Below are 19,302 nucleotides of genomic sequence, written 5' to 3' on the forward strand. Positions count from 1 at the left end.
AGAGACTCATCTTCCTCTTCCTCTCTCTCCCCCACTCCCAGGGCTGGGTCTTTCTGCCCTCAGAAACCCTTGGACGCTGTCAGTGATTGTTAGAGAGAGACTGTTCGGGCTGAGGCTTCAGACACTGCCCAAGGGCAGATCGCTGGACTCCCAGCCCGAGCCCTGCCTCACGAACAATGAAGACCCTTCAGCTTCTCCCCTCAGCTGTCTCAGGGCCACCCCGGGTGAGGTGGGGGTGGGCGACCAAGTGAACCCCAGCTCAGGAGGGCACAAGGAGGGAGGTAAAATAGCACGGTTAAAGTCAGAGTTTTTTTGAACCCTGAGTTAAATTTCCAGCCCTGCCATTTATCTGTGTAACTTTGATTTGTGTTAGTTAACGTGAAAGAACCTCAGTTTTTCTATCTAGAAAATGGTGATGATAATCCTTAACAAAGAGATGCTGAAAAGATGAAATAAAATGAAAGCATTGTGCCTGTCAATCAGTACAGGTTGGCTGATACTGATATTGTCAGCCTAAGTGTGCAGAAGAATTATATTCTCTCTTCCATTTTGTAAAATGCTTCTGACTATTTTGGTGTAATTTTTTACTTAGTTAAACTGGTTCATTTTTGCCCGGATGGGTTAATTTACTAACCCTCCCTTACCCACCGTTCCCAAAAGCTTTTGTTCTTCTAGGTCCATGACTTGGAGAAAGGAGACGTAGGGTTTTTTTGTTTGAAGGATACTGGGGCCTGAGGCGACCCTCAGGTGACCTGTTCCAGCCAGAGAATCTAGCTAGAGAGAAGTTTGCAGGAGACACAAGAACCTTTTGTGACTTTTTTTGTTTGTTTATGAATATTTAAAAGCATGTGTTATTCTTTGTAGGATGTGTATAGAAGCTATTCAACACTTGCAGGTGAATGATGAGATACTCCTTTTTCAGGACAAGAAATTCCTTTGGCATTCTCATTTTTTCAGTCTTAAGAACCCAGAAGAGAAAAGTATGACTCTGAGAGACTTCCAAGTAGGAATTAACACCACTCTATGATCTGTGCAGTTGTTATTTGCAATACGACACAAGCACAGAGGATGTAGGGGGAAAAAAAGAAGTATAACCAAGGGACAAGATGGTAGTATATTTTCTCATGAAGAATAGAAATCAATTCTCTCCTAAAACCAGATTGAGACAGCTAGTTGGAGCCTTTGGGAGACACCACTGATGAGACACTCAGAAGAGAATTACTCCATTTTGCAGTTCAGTGTGTCTCAGATCTTAGACTGACCTAATTTCAATAAAGCATAATATTATGAAAGAAAAAAGTTATATCCCAATAGTAGGAAGTGATCGTAGGGTTAAAGGGTGCCTGTTTGGTAAGTGTCTGCTTCATCTTTTTATTCATTTAAGCTCCTCCACTCCCTGGTGCTCACCCTATTTCTACTTTCAAGGATAAACTCTGACATTTCTTCTGTGACTAGAGTAAGTCATCCTTTTTCTTTCTGGAATTTGGGTTCAGAAAACTGCAACCCTTAAATTTTAAAAGAGACTCTTAGGACAAAACTGGAAAAAAATTAAAGTGATGAATTGTTTCTAGAAACTATTTGATTCAGGAAACTTTAAATTACCAAGAATACTCATGGTTAATTATTCTAGATTTGGTCTACCCAAATCTCAAAATTAACTGTGCATATAGTTTGCTTGGATTGATACATGTTGATCATGTTTACTGCAAATAATCCCTGAAAGCTTAGAATCTATTTTTACTTTTTCCGCCAAGTTAGAATTTAGCCTTTGAATGCATTTCGTTTATAGTTATTTAAAATTCCATGTAAGTATATAAACTCCCACTTGCTCTCGTTTCATTTCTCTGCCATTTTCGCAGGCAATTTTTACATGAAAGTTTTGTCACTCTTAACAACCTAGCCTCATTTTCTAATTTCCCTTTAATGGGTTTGTGTTCTAAGTTTAATTTAAGAATGGATTGCTTACATTTCACTTACAAATCTCCCTTCTAATCACTGTTATTAATACCACAATTTTGTTGTAATATCTGTAAGAGCACAAAATGTGTCCTCTTAAAGATGCATTTGCCAACCGCTGACTTGCATACATTTCAATTACAACTCTCTCTTGTAATTATTATTATTAATATCACAATTACTATCTTAATATCCATAAGAGTGCAGAAGGTGGCCTGTCAAGGGTGCATTTACAAACAGCTTTTTCAGTTTCCTCTTAAGAAAAATGTGCCAGACTTTATCTAAATTCAACCTCCCCTACGATTTACATTAGACGACACACTCCATCAATAAAACCATCAAAATGATCTACTGCATTGTAGACAAAAGTTATTGTGTCAAGTTGACACTAATCAGTTAATTCCAGTAAACCTTCAGATAAACAAAAGCTTGTTGTCTATTACTGATGTGTGTGATGGGCCTCTTGTATATCCTATGGTTATGCCCATCTATAGAGATGTATTTGGCAGACACTTGCCCTGAGGCATCTATATGGAAACTGAGACAAGATCTATAGTTAATGATGTTGACCCTGACTCCCCCAACAGAGATCGAATTCAAGTCCTCATAATATCTCGACAGCTGATATGTATATTGTGCTAATAATATTAACAATTACTATGCCACTGGGATTCCCCAGGCCCTGGCTTAAAAAAAAAAAGCTATTTTAAAGCTTCTTTCCTTATATGAACTAATTTCCTTGTTTATGCCCATCATTACTCCTTTCTCCCCATTGAGACAAGAATGTGTTTCTAAGCAGAGAAAGTCTTTTCTTAGTAGAGGTATTTTGTATTAATAAGAAATGTTGTGTGAGTTCATCAACTCCTGGAAGGGCTAGCAGTACCACTGATGCTCTAAGGAAACATTTATAGTCATCGTTTCCCAGTCAGCCTGGGCTAGTAGAAACCGAGAGAGCTAGATTCACATTGATGTTGTTGATATTGGTCAGAAGGAGGCATTCAGAATGTCAATAGGCCCTGCCTGGTGTGGCTCTCCTTTGGAAATAGGGAGACAGCCTGCCAACCCCTGCTTGGCACGATTGGGTGGCTGAGGCATCAGAAATTGCCCTTGGGGCTCCTGAGTTAGCTGCCCAGCCTTGGTGAAAAGTGGAGGGACTGAACCAGATCTCTTCTCTTCTCCCGGCTTCTCCTTCCTTTGCAAATAAATAGGAAAGGCCACGGCAGGCTCACAGGCCACAGAGAAGCTCAGGATGAAATGTTGACAGGGGGCACTGTTAAAAATTAAATTCTGCCCTATTTTGTGTACCATTCTTGTGAGTCACATTCGTGAATAGTAGCGAGAGATTTAATGATCGCATATTTTTTATCTTATTTCCCTTCAGTCGATGGCAATTTTTTTCTGTTAATGTCAACTTAGAGCTCAAAGTAATTTAGTAATTGATTCTAAGCACAGCAGTTCGCCAACAGCAGCTCTCCATTTGTGGGGAATATCTCTGCTAATTTTATCCATCAGAATGAGATTACCATGCTAATCTCTCCCATCCTCATCTCTTGGTCATTTGGGACATGCTGATGCAAATGACTTATTAGACACAAGGCTTTCGTCCATCCCCAGTATCAGAGAAAGATGAAAGGAAGCCAAGAGAAGGATATTTCAATGCCCGTACAGGCACAGATGGTATGCATGCCTAATAGTAAAATGATAATACCCTAAACTGGAAACCCAAATAAGAACGAGTTATGACAAATGAAAAATACAATGGATCAAAATATATTAAGTACATGGATGGGGAAGAACAAAAAGAATTAAGGCAGAACAAATGTATCTGGGGACGTGTAATTGGAAACTTAAACATTCATTGAGCCAGGGAAACCTAGAAAGTCATATGTCAGGTGGAGGGAGGGGGGTACCCTTAATGAGATTAAGTGGAGAAAACCAAAATGGCTGTGCTAACAAAAAGATTGAGGCTGTGTCTACAGACACAATCTGTTCGACTGTTTTCAGTGAATGACTGGTTACTGACCAAGTTAGCTATTGGTTGCTTGTCTGATTCAATTAAAATGCTCAAACCAATGTGAGCGTGTGTGGTAAAAATAGCCTGAAACTAGTTTGGGTTACATATACACAATAGGGTATTGTATAACACAATGGGCTGAAAGGCCTTCCAAAGACATTGCTAGTAAATGGATACATTTTAAAATGCTTTGCTTTATGAAATAGTAAAATACTTAGGGGAAGTTCAGAAAAAAATAGTTTTAATACTTTAGGTAAGAAGGGGTTTAAAGAAAGAAAATAACTAATAAAGTAGCTGGGTGAATGTTTATGGAGACAGAAAACACCTCAGAGAGATGGAATGTTTAACACCCCTTAACATTTAGGACGCCAGATATGAGATCAAAAAAGGAAAATCTTGATATTAAGCATATAAATAAATGTTATCTCTTCCATGGAAGAAATGAGAAATGGACATTATGGTCATTTTACCTTTAAAAAGCCAAACATCATGCCTGTAATCCTAGCACTTTAGGAGACCGAGGCTGGCGGATCACGAGGTCAGGAGATTGAGACCATCGTGGTTAACACAGTGAAACCCTGTCTCTACTAAAAAAAAAAAAATACAAAAAAATTAGGCGTGGTGGCGGCCGCCTGCAGTCACAGTACTCAGGAGACTGAGGGAGGAGAATGGCGTGAACCCGGGAGGCGGAACTTGCAGTGAGCTGAGATCGTGCCACTGCACTCCAGCCTGGGGGACAGAGCGAGACTCCGCCCAAAAAAAAAAAAAAAAGCCAAAGACTTTATTACCAAGGTAATCAAAATATATCATAAAAATTCTAGAAGAAAATGATTTCCAAGTTTTAATCATTGCCTCAATTCTTTCAAATGTTATATATATATATATATATATATATATATATATATATATGTGTATATATATATATATATATATAATTTTTTTTTTTTAAGACAGAGTCTTGCTCTGTTGCCCAGGCTGGAGTGCAATGGCATGACCTTGACTCACTGCAGTCCCCACCTCCCAGGTTCAAGTGATTCTCTGCCTCAGCTTCCTGAGTAGCTGGGATTACAGGTGCGTGCCACCACGTCCGGCTAATTTTTGTATTTTTAGTAGAGATGGGGTTTCACCATGTTGGCCAGGCTGGTCTTGAACTCCTGACCTCAAGTGATCCACCTGCTTCAGCCGCCCAAAGTGCTGGGATAACAGGTGTGAGCCACCACACATGGCCAAATGTTTTATATTCTAAAGCTGTTATATAACAGTAGCAATAGCCTAAAAATAGGGCCCAAACCCCTCAAATGCACGCTGCTGTCTCATACCCCTAACCTCAGACTTGATATCATGCCCCCAAACCAGGATTTTCTCCTGACTTTTCTTTTCTCATTAAAGTGGCACAGTCCTAGTTATCTTTAACTCCTTTAAGTCATGGCATTGTCTTGGAGTCCTTGTCATCATTCTCCTACCACACAATTGCCAAATCATATAGATTCTCGCTCTCCCCATGTTTCCATCCTTATTGTCAATTAGCTTATTTGAGTCTTTTTTCTAGCTCTGTCACCTGGGCTGGTGTGCAGCGACACGAGCTCAGCTCAGCCTCCCAAAGTCATCTGGGTCTTGATCCATTCTTGTCTATATCCTTCTCTGAGCCTGCTCTTCTCAGCCTCCCCACTGAATCATCTTCCATGCTACTGTCTGAATACTCTTATTGAAAGCATGCTTCCAGATTGGGCTGGAACAACTATGAGGCAAGTGGAGAACTCACCTAGGGTGTCAAAGTTATGAGGGTAAAAACTCAGTAATCAGAATCAATATTGCTTTAAAGAAATATTTTTAAAAATCAAAATGAATGCAAAAGTCATCCATGACAAACAGAACATCAGTATTTAAAATAAAGAGCAGGATCCAATCCTGCACTTGTATGACCTCGCCTCACTTGCCTTACCCTAATCCCATCCCTGGTTTTAATCACTTTATTTACAAAAATAGAAAAAAGGAACAGGGGGTTGTTGTCTGCTGGGTGTGTGTGTGTGTTTGTGTGTGTGTGTGTGTGTGTTTCTTTTTTGAGATGGAGTCTCGTTCTGTCACCCAGGCTGGAGTGGTGCAATGGTGCGATCTCGGCTCACTGCAATTTCCACCGCCTGGGTTCAAGGGATTCTTCTGACTCAGCCACCATGACTCCTGGCTAAACTTTGTTATTATTAGTAGAGATGGAGTTTCGCCATGTTGGTCAGGTGCTGTTTTTTTTTAAATATTGCATTATAATATTATTTAACTTGATTATTGAGTTTTGTGGCATGCTGTACTTAGCTGACCCTAGTCCCGTCCATGCTCAGTGATTTGTCCCATCAAGTGCCAATTCCACATCCTGACGTTTCAGGATTTTTTCACATGGAGATAGTATGGTTTAGCAATTAACTTCATGGGCTTTGAGTCAATCCTAAATACAAATCCTTGCTCTGCTGCTCGCTAGCTGTGGAAAACTTGGGCACAAGCTTTTGGTCTTTCAGTTCCCTCATCTGTAAATGAAGATTAAATACAGTTTACAGAAGACATTGCCCTATTTTCCCAGTCTTACCCGTCCACTGCCACAAAAATACCCAACTCTCTATAAAGTGTTTCTTACACGTTTTCTCATTTAAGCCTAATGATCACCATGTTACACATACCTGATGCTGCCCCTCCAGCCTAAATCTCCTTCCCCTTCAACTTCACAAGTTAAAAGATATTAACAAACTTAAAAAGCCAGCTTTAAAACCACCACTTGCATGAAGGCTTTCCTAAGTTCCCCACAACCCTGCAACAACAACAGGCAAATATTGAGGGCCTATTATGCAGCAGACATTTGGGATTCAATGGTAAACCTGACCAAGGCAAGTCTGGCCCTTATAGAACATAGTCAAATGGCAAAAATGAACAAATAAACTATTAACTATTAAACACGTCAAATAATTCTAATGCATTATAAAAAAGTCAATATGATTATATTTCCATTAAGTATAATCAAATTAATTATAAAGTACTTAAAAATAACTCCAGGCTGAGGAAACAGTACGTGCCAAGGTCCTGAGCCATAGGAGCTCAGACTTTGCGCTCAGTGTTCTTGAAGAGCTGAAAGAAAGCCTGTGTGAGCTAAGGGGAGCATGGCAGGCTGCATTTCTCTTTGAACACAGGGGTCACTTTCATATCTATTTCTTATGACAATTATCTCCCCCCACTTTATATTCTGGTCAACGGTACCCTTGTCTTGTTCCAGTATTAGAAACAGTTAAGAGCGTGGGTTTCGTAACCAGAGTGTCTAGTTTAAATTCTGGCTCCGTTGCTTATTAGCTAAAAGACTATGGACAAGTTTTAACCTCTCTAAACATTATTTTCTTGAATTGTAAAATAGGAGTGATAATAACAGAACACACCTCCTAGGGTAATCGTGAAAATTAAAAGATGAATGCATGTAAAGCATCTATAATAATACTGGTACAGAGTGAGTGCTATGTCAAAGTTAGTTATTATCATGATCACCATAACTAGTCTGTAAGTGGCCTGGCACAGTGGCTCGTGCCTGTAATCCCAGCACTTTGGGAGGCTGAGGTGGGTGGATCACCTGAGGTCAGGTGTTTGAGACCAGCCTGGCCAACATGGCGAAACCTCATTTCTACTAAGAATACAAAAATTAGCTGAGTGTGGTGGCGCATGCTTGTAGTTCCAGCTACTTGGGAGATTGAGACAGGAGAATTGCTTGAACCAAGGAGGGAGATGTTGCAGTGAGCCAAGATAGCACCACTGCACTCCAGCCTGGGTGACAGAGCAAGACTGTGTCTCAAAAAACAAAACAAAACAACCTAGTCTGTAAGTTCCTCTAGAATTGCTTGTCTTTGCATTAATACAGCAACTTGCACACGGTTTAACAAATAGTACACCCTTTAAAAATGTGTATTGAATCTAGTCACAGGCAGAACAGAAGACTGATACTTTTTTTCTTTTTTTTTGAGACTGAGTTTCACTCTTGTGGCCCAGGCTGGAGTGCAATGGCGCAATCTCGGCTCACTTCAACCTCCACCTCCCTGGTACCAATGATTCTTCTGCCTCAGCCTCCCGAGCAGCTGGGATGACTGATACATTTTTTTGTAAACACCAGTGGCTAGATATTTATAATAGAGGTTTAAATTCTTTATTTGGTACCTTCTTTATCTGTTCTTTCCTTCCTTACCAACTGAAAGAGATGATCTGTAAAGAGGGCTCAGGCTGAAATAGCATTTAGCAAGGGCCACCAGGATACAAGTGTCTTAATATCATCCTGAAACCCATGCTACTCAAAGTTAACGTTGTCTTTTCTTTCTTCATTTGAGACTGTTTAAGAATTCAGCCTATGTCAAATGACAATTTTGAAAAACATTTTGCTGATGGGGCTAGTCTGAGATTTTATATTCATTTGCTTTAGGAGGTTGGAGGAATTTTCCACTCTCAGGAATACGTTTTTCTCGACTAGGAGGGCTGTTATAGAGCATTTCTTATGATGGCCTTCATATAGGAGCATAAGTGTGTATGATCCATCTTAGACCAAGTAGTTTTGATCTTGCAGATAATCTGGGATCTTAAAGAATATATAGGTGATGCTTGAACAACAGGAGGGTTGGGGTACCCATGCCGCATGCTGTCCAAAATACACATATAACTTTTAACTTCTTAAAAACGTAACTACTAATAGACTATTGTTGACTGGAAGCCTCACCAGTAACATAAACAGTCTATTGATACGTATTTTGCATAATACTGTATTCTTCTAATAAAGTAAGTTAGAGAAAAGAAATTGTTATGAAGAAAATCATAAGGAAGAGAAAATATGTTTAGTATTCACTAAGTGAAAGTGGATCCTGGTAAAGTCTTCATCCGCCTCATTGTCACATTGAGTAGGTGGAGGAAGAAGAGGATGAGGAGGAGTTGGTCTGTCCCAGGGATGGCAGAGGCAGAAGAAAATCCACATAAAAGTGGACCTGTGCAGTTCAAACCCATGTTTTTCAAGGGTCATCTGTGTGTGTGTGTGTGTGTGTGTGTGTGTGTGCATGTGTGTGTGTGAGTGTAATGTGGCAGCATCTTTAATGAAAAGACACAAACATCAATGGGAGCCACATAGTAGGAAACAAGCAACTTGAAAATATGACAATATTGTTTACAGATGTTTTTATTGCGAATCTCTTGAATTGATTATCCCTCTTTACATACATATAGTGTATAAAGTGTGCCATTTTGATTATTTTATTTTAATTTTTTTAAAGATGGAATCTTGCTCTGTCGCCCAGGCTGGAATGCAATGGTATGATCTCGGCTCACCGCAGCCTCCACCTCCAAAGCTCAAGAGACCCTCCCACCTCAGCCTCCCTAGTAGCTGGGACTACAGGCATGCACCACCACCGCAGCATATTTCTGTATATTTTGTAGAGATGGGGCTTAGCCATGTTTGCCCAGGCTGCTCTTGAACTCTTGAGCTCAAGGGATCCACTTGCCTCAGCCTCCCAAAGTACTGGGATTACAGGCATGAGCCATGGCATTCAGCCACTATTGTTATTTTTACATATTTTGGAATATTTTGTTAAATTGGTCTTCCAACAAACCTATTACTATATTTTAATTTGGGAAATCATGTTTTAATATTTCCAAAGCCATTTCTTTTTAAATTATTCCATTTCTATATAACGTTTTCACTATGAATCCAAGATCTCTGTGAATTTTTTCTAGTATTTGGAGTCTTTCAATTTTAAAAATTTCATCTTTTTACTCCTCACATACCTGTTTCTTATTTTATGTTAACTTTTCTGTCATTTTAATATTAGTGCTTTACCTTCAATTTCTGACTTTTTCAAATGTCTGATAAATGTTTTATCTCTTGATGGAATCTTACCTTAGAAAAGTACTGGCACATAGAAGTAAACAAGTAATTCTTTTAAATTATTATTTTTAAATTACGTTTTTGTCTTATAATAATAACAAAGTCTTGGTTATACAGAGGTTTTTCTTTACAGTGAGCATGAAAGGAGCTAACTCTTATGTTAGGATTCATCCAAATGCCAGAAGAAGGAAGGCTATTCTTAAGTTAGCAACACCTATGCTAAATGTGCACTCTTCCCAGTATGATTGTATAACATAAGAGAAAAGAACCACTTTTTTGTGACAGACAAATTCCTGGCTTCTCTATGATCTCTAAATGAAGGCAGTGGTGGGAAGTGTGAATGCATAATAGACTGTTCGTAAATGGCATTCGAGTTTCCAGTTAGTATTTCTGATTTCTGCCACCACCTTTCTCTTTCCCTTTAATAAGCCTGCCATTTCCAAGTCCAGAGTCCCTTTGGCGCCATAGGCAACTCAGCTTCTTTGTCTTCAGCATCCTCCATTAGACAGGGACTTTCTCTGCTTTGAGTCATCCGTATATAGTCTATCATGTACTTTGCGAATTCTAGAAATTGGTTAAAATTTCTCATCTGTTGAGCTCGTCCTTTAGTGTGAAGAAGTCATGCTTACTAATTGCTGTTCTGTTGATTTCATATGATTTGGAAATAGGAATCTTATAAAAGCATGGGCTTTACTCTTTTATAATACTCTGGAAGTCACTTTAAGAATGTTTAGGCCCTTAAATTTCTATCATTTTTCCAGCTTCCAACCCAGATTGTAGAGACCTGGAAGGAACATCACTCGAATTCTCACAATGACATTTGAAGTTGGCTGGGCTAACATTAAACTCACAACCTTTTAAATCTATTGTAGAGAAGCGGTCACAGAGTAGCCAACTGGTACAAAATCTTTGGACACATGAGGCATGCGGTGAAAGAAGAAATGTAATGGCCCAGTCAAGTAGATAGAAAGGTAAGAAGAGTTCACCTAGAACAGCTGTACATCCATGAAAGCTCGGTGAAGGCTGCCAGGACAATGTGAAACCACTGGGGGCTGAGGAGACTGGAGTCCACGCCCTCTTGCATACTTGCACCACGAACCCCAGTGAGTACTCAGAGACAAGACTGGACAAAGCCCTGAGAAGTGACCTTGTGGTGCAGACCGGGGGTTGGGGAGAGTAACTGTGCAGGAAAGGCAAGAAACCCCACACAGACCTTCCTCCCTCTGCACTACTCAATAAAACCTATTCTTTAGAATAAAGGGCAACGAACAACTGTAGTCCTTAGGGTATTGGTGAAAACTCATTGCAGCCAAGGGAAGATATCAGGGTTAAAAACCAAACAAATGAAAAACGGTTTTTTGGAAAGCAGTTGGATTGTGCCTTAGGCCCACAACTGCAGTCAAGGGAGAGGCAGCAAGACCAAGAAGGCTACAGTCCCCAGACCCAGGGTCATTCCTCCCAGTCAATACTAAGGCTCAACTACAAATTAGAGAATGCATCCACGTGACCACACCACACCATTAAGTGAAGAAGCTTCCAATTACAAGTAACAGCAGAATACTGTTGGGAGAAGGATAGAAGAAAAAGAGCATGTGAAGAGATTCTCTGAGGTTGCCACCAGGGGAGGGCCTAGGACTCAGCATTGGAGAGGCGTCGCTCTGGAAAACCAAGCCCAACTCCAAATACAAGGTATTTCTACAGGAATTTGAAGCCTGTGGTACTCTGGTGGTAACCATAGCAACAACACTCCAAAACCAGTCCAACTCTTTACTACAGCCAAGTGTTCTGAAACTCCTTTTATAAATAAAACCCCAAGTCTCCCATGTTTATCCCAGTTGCTTATCCAAATTCGCTTAAATTGTGCTGAATGACGAACGAAAGACATGGCATGGTGGAGTGGAAGGAGTAGAGACCAGGATTCAAACTCCAGTTCCTCTGCAAAATTACTGTGTACCTTCAGTTTACTTATATAACCTCTCTGAGCCTCAGTTTCCTCTGTAAAACTACAATACTTGGCAGGGTGCAGTGGCTCATGCCTGTAATCCCAGTACTTTGGGAGGCAGAGGCCGCTGGATCACTTGAGTCCAGGAGTTTGAGAGCAGCCTGGCCATTATAGTGAAACCCCATCTCTACTAAAATACAAAAACTAGCAGGGTGTGGTGGTGCACACCTGTAATCCCAGCTACTCAGGAGGCTGAGGCACGAGAATCGCTTGAACTGGGGAGGTAGAGGTTGCAGTGAGCAGAGATCACTTCACAGCACTCCAGCCTGGACTACAGAGTAAGATTCTGTCTCAAACAAATAAACAAACAAACACTTGGTTCTTAGCATTAGTGTGAGGATCAGAGAATACACACACACACACACACACACACACCACACACACCACACACACACACACCCCTGCACAGGGCATGATACATGTATTAGTTTTCTGTGGTTGCTGTAACAAATTATCACAAATTTATTGGCTTAAAACAACAGAAAATAATTTTCTCACAGTTCTGAGAATTTCTGCAGCCAGCAATCTGAAAACAGTATCACTGGGGTATCAAGTATGAGTATCAAGGTGTTGGCAAGGCTGCACTCCATCAGTTCCTCCTCTATCCCAGCTTCTTGTGGTGGCATCACTCTGATCTCTGTCTCCACGACCGTGCTGCCTTCCCTTCTTTCTAATCTCCTCGCACCTCTCTTTTATAAGCACCCATGTGACTGCATTAGGCCCATCTGGGTAATCTACTATAACTTCTCCATCCCAAGAGCGTTATCTTAACCGCATCTGCAAAGATGCTTTTTCCATATAAATTAACATTTACAGGTTGCAGGGATTAAGACCTGATATCTTTGGGGTCCATTATTTTAGGCTACGACAATACCTAATGGGTATTTAATCAGTTACCTATTATCATGATAATGATTAGTGACTCCTGAATTTTTAAAAATCAGAATTAGGGATCTTTCTTTAAGTCAGCTCCTGACTATGGGCCAGATGTGCTTATGACCTCAGCAGTCAGGTAATAGGAGCACAAATTCTCCTTATGCTATGTCATGATATACTTCATACATAAGAGAGAAAAACTGGGAACAAAGCAGGTTTGGATGTTTTAATTGTATTGACATCTCTTGGGTTTAGTAACATTGTTTGTACAAAGCAGTCTGTGTTGTGTGACCAGCTGTTTTTATCTCCTTCAACAAAATACTATTGTGTGGTAAAATTTTTGCCCCATCCTGACCCAGTGCCATATAAAGGGATTCCTAAGGACATCCAAGAAAAAAAAATGAATCTTCAAAAAGCACTCCAAAGAGAATGAAATGGACTATTTTTATATCATGCATTAATGGGGGTAAAACATCAAGGAATTCTTGGCATGAGATGTTAGGGAATATGACAGCAATGATTTATAGCAATAGATTATCCACCATATTATGCTGTTAGATGTGTGTGTGCACATGTATGTTCATACGTTTAATTAAATCTCAAGCTTTAACTCATCTTATGGTTTTACCAACTAACATCCTATGAGCTGGGCTTAAAATCCAAACAACAACAATAATAAGAGCTATCATTTATTAAGCACTTACCATATATTAAGAGCTTTATGATTAACATCTTGTTTACCATCACAATAATGTATGAGGCCAATATCATCTTTAGCTTTGTTTTACAGGTAAAGAAATTGAAACTTACAAAGTAACATACCAACATTCTTGGTGGAACGGGGGTTTGAACTCAAGTCTGCCTGTCTTTGAAACTCATGTTCTTGACACCATGGAGGGTGTTATTTTCTTGTGGCCCCTATATCCCGTGTTCTTGATTCCTCCTGTTAGCCATACCTGAGTTATTCTATGCCTGGTAATGCAGTCATTTCTAACACACATTCCCCACGCTGCGTGGTAGAAATACATGTATTTCCTGACCATGTGAAGTGGCATCATTTCAGATATAAAGTGATGTCAGAAGAGCAGTTTTGTCTGTAACCAGTGTGACCCTGGCACACACACCTTTTCCATATCTGACTGGCCAGACCACATTTGCTGTCACTAACTTGCCACCCTGCAGAGTTCTTTCGTTAAATCTTAAAGAGCTAAGAAATCAGTGACATTACTGGAAAATATATAAGAGGGCAGGAGGACATTTTTACTGTTATTTTAAAATGCTTTATTGAGTTCATACAGAGGAATATTTTATTAATGAATTTAATATAAATGCCATGAAATATATGCAAAAATTCATGAAACTTATGAGCAAAACGTTAACACTACTCAAGTTTCACGTGGTTTAATTCTACCAATATCCCCTGGGTTCCATGGGAAGAATTTCAGCATAATTATTTTCATTTCAATGCAAAAAAATACTGACTGAGCTTCTATTACATGCTAGGCACTGAATCTATAGGAGTAAATCAGATATATGCCTGCCCTCTCCTTTCTCAAACTACACATAATGTGGTCCTCATTAGCTGTTCTAATATGGATTGAAACTCTATATGTAATTAATTTATTTTTGTGGCAGGGTCTTGCTCTGTTGCCCAGGCTGGAGTACAGTGGCATGATCATGGCTCACTGCAGCCTCAACCTCCTGGGTTCAAGTGATCCTCCTGCCTCCGCCTCCCGAGTAGCTGGGACTATGGGCATGCACCACCACACCTGGCTAATTTTTAATTTTTTGTAGAGATGGGGTCTCACTATGTTGCCCAGGCTGTTCTGGAACTCCTGGGCTCAAGCAATCCTCCCACCTTGGCCTGCCAAAGTGCTGGGATTAGCCATATCACCCAGCCATAATTTTATATTTTAATAATTCCCCAGCCCAAAGTTAAGCAGATGGGCTAAGTACCCTTATATACTCAGTATTAGTCTAGAACAAAGACTGTAAATATGAAACTTGAGAGTCTATAAGCATTCCAAATTGAGCATGTCACCAATTCCTGATGGGCTGAAACTTAACCTCAGAATTCTTCTCAACATAGCACTCCACGCAGCCCTAATTAGAGTTGGCTTGTGAGCTGCCACCCCCTTCTGAAGTTTTTCACTAAAAATGGGAAATGCATCCACTTAGAATTGTTACTATTGAGGCTTTTCAAACATTCAAAATTCATTCCACAAAGATTTACTTAGCAATGTACTAGTTAGTGTGACAGAATGCTTCCATGTGCCAGGTACTGTGCCAAGTGCTCTTCTGACATTTTAATTTAATTCTCATGAAAAAAGTAGATGTTGTATCCACTGTAGTATACGGCTCTAAACTAGTTTTATTTTGTCTTTGGTCCTGCCCAGAATCCATTTTCCCTGGAACCTTCCAAGAAGAGTATGTCTATATAGTTGGGTGGAATTGTTCCCATTCCTAACTGCATGAGGAAGCACACAACCCGAGCCTTGCCAAGGAAAATATGCATCTTCCTGGCTACAGCAATTGTTTAAGGTTGGGCTGGGATGCAGGTTGGACCTATCAAAGGCAATGAAAGCCATGATGGGGCTTTCCCTGGGACTATTGGCAAAGAGGCACTTCTTTCTACTGGGTTTGCTGAAGCTTGGATGGAAGCTCGCAGCTGTTGTGGCCATCTTGCCACTTCCTGGGGCCATCCTAACTGAGAAAGTGGCCACATGGAGGAAAGCAAAACTCATGGAGAAACAGTTCCCAATGTCAAAGTCTGACAACTTCAAACTGGCCAGATCTGAAATGGGTTCTTCAGCTTTCTACCTCTGCCCTACAGTTATGGTGGCTTAAAAAATCCTAGTGCATTTTTTTATATGTTTTTTGGCCGCATAAATGTCTTCTTTTGAGAAGTGTTTGTTCTCACTCATAAGCGGTTGTTGAACAATGAGAACAAATGGACACATGGAGGGGAACATCACACACTGGGGCCTGTCAGAGGTTGGGGGGCAAGTGGAGGGAGAACATTAGGACAAATACCTAATGCATGTGAGGCTTAAAACCTAGATGATGGGTCTACAGGTGCAGCAAACCACCATGGCACATGTATACCTATGTAACAAACCTGCACATTCTGCATCCCAGAACTCAGAGTTAAAAAAAAAAAGCCTAGTGCATGTGTATATTTAAAAGCCAGTTTGATTTTTGTTTTCTGTGTTTTATGGACAAAAAGACTAACACAATCCCATTTTACACGTGAAACCTCTTAAGCTTACGATGGGAAATAATTTGCCCAAGGTTACCTACCTAGTTAGTGGTGGAACAGGCTTAGAATCATACTTCAACTTTGTGTCCTTAACCACACCATTCTATTCAGGCACTGTGATAGAATTCTCTCTCAGTACCCAAGACTGAAGAGTAAGGTAGCAAAAGTGTAGATTGGACACTTAGTTGGCAGAAAGAATGTCATCGTCAAGAAGGTGGTTCTCCCAAGACTAGTCTTCTCCCTCGCATTCCAGACTTGCTGGCCCCTGCGATTTCCCCAATGTGGGAAACTCTACTGTGGAACTTGTCCCGGTGCAAGACTGCACTCATGCTCTCCCCGACATACTCCAGGTAAAGGCAGACATCGCTCCATGTTGGCCAGTGTCAGGACTGCTTATCTCTCTCTTTTTTTATTATTATACTTTAAGTTCTGGGATACATGTGCAGAACGTGCAGCTTTGTTACATAGGCATATACGTGCCATGGTGGTTTGCTGCACCCATCATGTTTTAACGCTGCCCCATCCTCACCACCTCTACCTCATCTTTTCCTTCCACATTCAAGAGCATGTGCTCTCTCTCTCTTTCATTAAGAGTCCCACCAATATTTAAGAAAAAAAATGTAGTGTTGGTATAAAATGAAGGCTAATTTCCAGACAGCTCAGATGGGAGATTCTAGTTGCAAAATTCAGAATTCACCGTAGTGAAGGTGCATGGGGAGTCGGGGGGAAGACAGTTCCTAAGTAGACATCTGGGGCCTGGATAAAGGATTGTCATGTTAAAAGAGAGGAAAACAGGTATTTCCATTTTTATCTTAATTCCTTTTCTGTATCTAAAGCAGAGGAGGGAGAACAGCTGTCTTTCAACTCTTCACAATTCTGTACCCTATCTGCTACAGAGAAATTAAGCCAAAAATAATTACGGTAGTTCCCTTTCCATTAAAACTGTATGAGATAGAGGGTAGACTAATTTAGATTTTTTCTAATTATAAAATAAATATGTTTATGGAGACTACTTTGGAAATTTCAGAAAAGTATAACAAAGAGAAAGTTTGCCAGTAATTTTAAGAGACAACCATTGTAAACCTAGTTTACTCCCTTCCAGATTTTTATCATCATCATAATGAAATATTTCAAACATCAAGAAAATATGATATCATCAAGAATGATATAATAAACTCCCATGAATCCACCAGCCGTCTTTAACAAATTTCAACAATTTGCCATTTTTTTAAAAGAAATAAAACACCTACAGTAGAAGAAACTTCTTTAATGACACTCACTCATCTAAATTGATATGCATCTTTCCTATCTTGTTTTGATTGTATACCTACAACAATAGTTCATGTATATTTAAATGTGTATAAATTTACACACTTTCATTTTGCAGCTTGCCCTGTTTATTCAACAATCTTTTCAAGATTCATTCATATTTATATATATAAATCAAGTTCATTCATTTAGACTGTTGGTAATATTAAATTTTATTATTATCATTTATTCATTCTCTTACTGTTGGTTTTTTAGGCTGTTTCCAATGTTTTGTAATTCAGACAATGCTGTCCTAAGCATCCTTTTGTGCAGGTGTCAGAGTTTCTGTAAGGTATGTTCTAGAGATGAAATTGTTATGTCTCAGGGCATGAGCATCTTCAAGGCACCAGCTATTGCCAATTTGCTCTTTCAGGTCACCAGCAGCATATGAGAGTTCCCATTTTCTCTCACCCTCTTGACAACCCTTGGTATTTTAAGACTTTTAAACTTCTTTCAATATCTGTTGCAGAGTATCTCATTTTTATTTTAATTTACCTAATTCCTAGTGAAGAGGAACATCTTTTCATTACGTTTATTCTTTGGATTTCTTTTTCTGCAATTGCCTATTCACAGCCTTTGACCATTTTCACTTTAGATGTTTATCTTACTTTTAATGAGTTCTTTATAAATCCTGAATATTAAACTCTTTAAAATGTTGCAGATATCTTTCCCAGTCTTTTGCTTGTCATTCCATTTTTTATGTGTGTCATTTGTAGTATATTTAGTATTTTATGCATGTGTTTACATAATTACACTATACACAATTTTGCATCCTGATTTTTAAATTTAATATTAAACTGTAAACACTTTTTTACATAACGTTAATGACTACATGACACTATGGAGTCCATAGAACTATACTTTGTTTACGCATCCTTTTTTATTGAACATCTATGCTGTGCCACTTTTGTGGTTTTATTGTTGTTGGTGTTTGCTTATTGCTTTTTTTATGAATAATTCCTTGTTGAACATCTTTGTGCTTGAAGTTTTATATGATATTCATAATTTTCTTTTCCTACAAGTTGAATTTTTGTATCAAAGGATATCAGTACCCTTTGCCAAATTGCTTTTTGAAAGATTATATCAATACATCTTTACTTTTATGTCAGAAGAAGCAAGTCTGCCACAATAATTCCCAAATCTCTGCAGTAACACAGCAAAAGTTTATTTTCCACTTGTTATTTGTTTCAACACTAGTTGTCACAAGAGTGTCTCTGTTCATTCATATCACTAAGGGAATTCAGGGAATTATACACTGGCTCTTAAAACTTTCTTCTGGAAGTGATTAATGTCACTTCGGCTCACATTTCCTCGGCCACAGCAAATTATGTAAATATGTCCAACTTCAAATGGGTCAGGGAAGCGTAGTCCTACCATATACTCAAAAGGAAAATCAGGACCATTGCAAACAGCCTAAGCTTCCAATGACAGAGAGAAGAGGAGCTCCAGATGCACAATTTCTGACTTTCCAACAAATTTTAAAGCTGAAGAAAGAAGTCATAGTGGGTGAATGGAGTGCTTTCCCTAAGCCAAAGACAGTAGCTCTAAATCTCAACAAAAGTATAAAAAGGAATGTTTGTTTTTGGTGTCTGCTTCCCTTTGTTAACCTTCGACTTTGAAAAAATTATAGACACACAGGAAATTGCAAAAATTGTGCATAGTGTTCCATACATCCTTCACCCAATTTCCCCTAATGATGACATCTCATATAACTGGTACAATATCAAAACCAGGACATTGAAATTGGTACAATGTTAACTAGACTACACAACTTATTCAGTTTGCACAATTTTACATGCATTTATTTATGTGTTTATGTATGTGTGTATGCATATGGTTCTATTCAATTTTTTGTTAGTGTTGAGCAATGTACCCATCCATTTATACTTATTTTTATTTTTTTAAGTTCTATACGATTTTAACTCATGCATAGATTCATGTAACTACCAAGACAATCAACATACAAAACTGTTCAATCACCACAGAACAACTCTCTCATGCTACCT

The 19,302-nt window shown here is 39.3% G+C and overlaps 1 non-coding gene across 1 annotated transcript; it reads left to right on the top strand.

The window, feature by feature from the left end:
* Positions 1–16,165: 16,165 nt before the first annotated feature.
* Positions 16,166–16,324, top strand: LOC115831973. Its single transcript, XR_004027456.1, has one exon. It is a non-coding gene; the product is annotated as a U1 spliceosomal RNA (small nuclear RNA).
* The last annotated feature ends 2,978 nt before the right edge of the window (positions 16,325–19,302 follow it).

The sequence above is a fragment of the Nomascus leucogenys genome, chromosome 20 (genome assembly GCF_006542625.1).
Source record: "Nomascus leucogenys isolate Asia chromosome 20, Asia_NLE_v1, whole genome shotgun sequence".
Classification (NCBI taxonomy): Eukaryota; Metazoa; Chordata; class Mammalia; order Primates; family Hylobatidae; genus Nomascus; species Nomascus leucogenys.